The sequence below is a fragment of the Trichechus manatus genome, unplaced genomic scaffold (assembly GCF_000243295.1).
Source record: "Trichechus manatus latirostris isolate Lorelei unplaced genomic scaffold, TriManLat1.0 scaffold00223, whole genome shotgun sequence".
In the NCBI taxonomy this organism is placed as follows: domain Eukaryota; kingdom Metazoa; phylum Chordata; class Mammalia; order Sirenia; family Trichechidae; genus Trichechus; species Trichechus manatus.
In genome coordinates, this window is record NW_004444159.1 from 879,608 (window position 1) to 883,262 (window position 3,655).

The 3,655-nt window shown below is 41.3% G+C and overlaps 1 non-coding gene and 1 pseudogene across 1 annotated transcript; both read right to left on the reverse strand.

Moving 5' to 3' along the window:
- Window positions 1-3,021: 3,021 nt before the first annotated feature.
- On the reverse strand, window positions 3,022-3,428 carry LOC101353706 (60S ribosomal protein L32 pseudogene; annotated as a pseudogene).
- Window positions 3,429-3,502: 74 nt separating this feature from the next.
- On the reverse strand, window positions 3,503-3,640 carry LOC111822882 (small nucleolar RNA SNORA7). Its single transcript, XR_002825971.1, has one exon. It is a non-coding gene; the product is annotated as a small nucleolar RNA SNORA7 (small nucleolar RNA).
- Window positions 3,641-3,655: the final 15 nt, after the last annotated feature.

The window sequence follows — 3,655 nt, forward strand, 5'->3', positions numbered from 1 at the left end:
CTTTATTTGGCTTCAAAAACAGAATATTTTATATATATTATATATATATATATACATACAAATACATAAAAATATATATTTGTTGTTGTTAGTTGCTGTCAAGTGGATTCTGACTCATGGTGGCCCCATGTGTGCAGAGTAGAACTGCTCCACAGGATTCTCAAGGCTGTGCCCTTTCAGAAGCAGTTCTCCAGGCCTATCTCCCAAGATGCCTCTGAGTCTCTCTCTCTCTCTCTCTGAAAGGGGGAATAAAGTAAGTTTTTTGGGGGCAAGACAAAACAGCAAGAACCAGCCTTGGATCTAGACATAAGTGGCAAGCCAGAAACAATGTACCTGTGATTCATTTTCCTGAGGTCAGAACAGCAAAATTACAACCCCATTGTGTTAGAATAAATAAGTCCCCTATCCACGGTCAAGGAGCCCTGGTGGTACAGTAGTTAAGAGCTTGGTTACTAACCTGAAGGTCTGCCGTTCGAATCTACCAGCTGCTTCTTGGAAATCCTATAGGGCAGTTCTGCTCTGTCCTATAGTGTCGCTATGAGTCAGAATCTACTCAACAGCAATTTTTTTTTTTTTTAACCTACAATCAAAGACCTCTAGGCTAAACCAGAGTTTGCTCCCAGGGCATCCTATTGCTCCCAGGTAGGATCACTATGAATTCTAGCTACGAGTGAGTGACAGACCCCAGGCTGCCTACGACTTGGGAATGGAGGGGATGTCCCACATCTCATTCACATTTGATTAAAAAAGGCAGGGGTGCTGACCATACCCACTAGTGACATGGACAATTCCCGGGATAAAATACAAAATAGCACAATCATAAATATTGTTACAATGAGTTCCCCTTAGTATGCCCATGTGTGACTATGAGCTAGCATAAATGCTGAGGTAACAATCTAATAACCAGTAAAACTGAGAAGTGTTCTAGCAGCTGCTGGAGAAACACGTAAACTTACCACTGGAAGTAGTAATTCTTAGAATTTTTATGGAAACTCAAATCCTTTAGAGCAAGGGATGAAAAGCACTGAATACTGTTTACAGGAAAATGTGCAAATATATAGGTTTGGAAATTTTCCACACAATTACAAGGGTTTCACAAAAGTCTTGAAGTCAATGACTCCAAGTAAAGAGTTGGTTAGGCATATTAGTATGTGCAAAAACAGAAAAGGGCAGAGAACAAAGATGGCTACTTTTGCACTTAGAGATTATAAAGCCTTAATGAAAATACCTAATTAAAGACAGGTGAATAAAGATTTTCTCATTCAAGAGAGGATAATGCCATCATGATGAAATAGAAATAGACAAGAATGAGACTGTATGTATGAGCCTTGGTGGCACACTTGTTAAAATGTTCGGTTGCTAACTGAAAGGTCAGCGGTTCTAACCCACCAGCTGCTTCACAGAGAAGGATGGGGCAGTCTGCTTCAGTAAAGATTTACAGCCTTGGAAACCCTATGGGGTAGTTCTACTGTGTCCTATAGGCTTGCTATGAGTAGGAATCAACTCGATGGCAGTAAGTTGTGTTGCGTAGACTTCTTGCAAAAGTAAAGCTGCCGGCATTGAAGGGAGCTATATCAACTTCCACATGGGATTTGACCATGGTGAGTTCAATGAACAGATGTTTAAATCACTATATTTGGTCAATTTTAATCTGATATTGACTTTTGTGTCTAGGCCTTAGGATGATCATCGCCTGTGTAGCATCTCTTAGAACATGTTTACCTACTGCCTTTATAGGAGTTCTATGCACATGCCTGCTCATCTTGCCCCTTCTCATCTTGCACATTGCCTTACACATAGTTAAAGCTCAATAAATATTTGTTAAGTCTAATAAAAAGTAAAGGATAGTTAGTTGCCCCAAGTCACATAAGTTGTCAGAGGCAGAGCTGTAATTCAAACCACTATTGTCTTGGTCCAGTCCAACTTTACACACACCGTGCTCTACATGTGTGCCGTTGCTGCTGAGTGCACCAGCATGCCATGCCTTGTTGCATTTTCTGAAGCTCAAACCCTTTTCAAAATGTACTCACTGAAAGTTTAAAATGGAGCGCATCTAGACTAGTTTTGTTTTTGTTTATTTAATTGTGGTTAAATATACATATTTACATACCAATTCGTTGTCATCAATCCAATTCCAACTCATACCAACCCTATAGGACAGAGGAGAACTGCCCCATAGGGTTTCCAAGGAGTGGGTGGTGGATTCGAACTGCGGACCTTTTGGTTAGCTAAACTCTTAAACATTGCACCACTAGGGCTCCTACTTATACACCAGGTGCCATCAAGTAAGGAGCCATGGTGGCTCAGTGGTTAAGCACTCAGCTGCTAACCAAAAAGTCTGTGGTTTGAACCCACCAGAGGCTCTGCAGGAGAAAGATGTAGCAGTCTACTTCAGTAAAGCCCTACATCTCTTACATTACAGCCTTGGAAACCCTATGGGGTAGTTCGACTCTGTCCTATAAGGTTGCTATGAGTCAGAATCAACTCCACCGCAAAGGTTTTGGTTTTTTGGTTTTGCCATCAAGTTGACTTCAACTCATGGCAATTCCATGTATGTCAGAGAAGAACTGTGCTCCATAGGGTTTTCAGTGACTGAGTTCTTAGAAGAAAATTGCGAAGTCTTTCTTCCAAGGCACTTCTGGACGGACTCAAACCTCCAGTGTTTCAGTTAGCAGTGTAACATGTCACTCAGGGACTCCTATCTATCTATCATCTATCTACCTATCTATTATCCATTGTCATCTATATAACAATACATTTGCCACTTCAGTGACTTTAATTATATAGTAGGCTGGACTAGTCTTTTTATGGAAGCATCTTGTAACTGGTTCTACTTCTCTGATTTCAACTCTTGAGTTTCAAATATTTAACTACAACAGGTGGAGATATGGGTATCCATACACAACAACTTGGGGAGGAATCTATTATATATGTTGTGTGTGTGTTTTTTTGTTTTCTTGTTTTTTTTTTTTGAGTGTTTATGGTTTTATTTAGCACAAATAAAGCTTGCAAATGAGCTGTCTATTCATTTTCTTCTCTCTGCAGCCTGGCATTGGGATTGGTGACTCTGATGGCCAGCTGCACTGTTCTTTCTTCGATGGCTTTGTGGTTCTTAGAAGAAACGCTGTGAGCAATCTCAGCACAGTAAGATTTGTTGCACATCAGCAGCACTTCCAGCTCCTTAACATTGTGGACCAGGAACTTGTGGAAGCCACTGAGCAGCATGCGTTTCATTTTTTTGTTGCTCCCATAACCAATGTTGGGCATCAAGATCTGGCCCTTGAATCTTCTCCGCACCCTGCTGTCAATGTCTCCTGGTTTGCACCAGTTATGCTTAATTTTGACACAACAGTCTGGTTGGTGCCAGGTGAACTTCTTGGTCTTCTTTTTGAAAATCTTGAACTTCACCGGGGTCTGAGGGCAGCCATAATGCCTTCAAGAAAGAGGTAAATCCATGTCAAAGGAGAGTTCTGGAAGAAGTACTTCCTGCTCATGGCTTGAACATAGGCACAGAGTAGCTTCCAATCACCACCTACTGAGCAAACTGGGAATGAAATGGGCCTCTGACAGGCTTGCTTTCCCTCCCATCTCCAAAGCTGGTGGAATATTAGCCACTCTCCAGACATGATCCTGGGAGGTCTATACATGTTTCTTT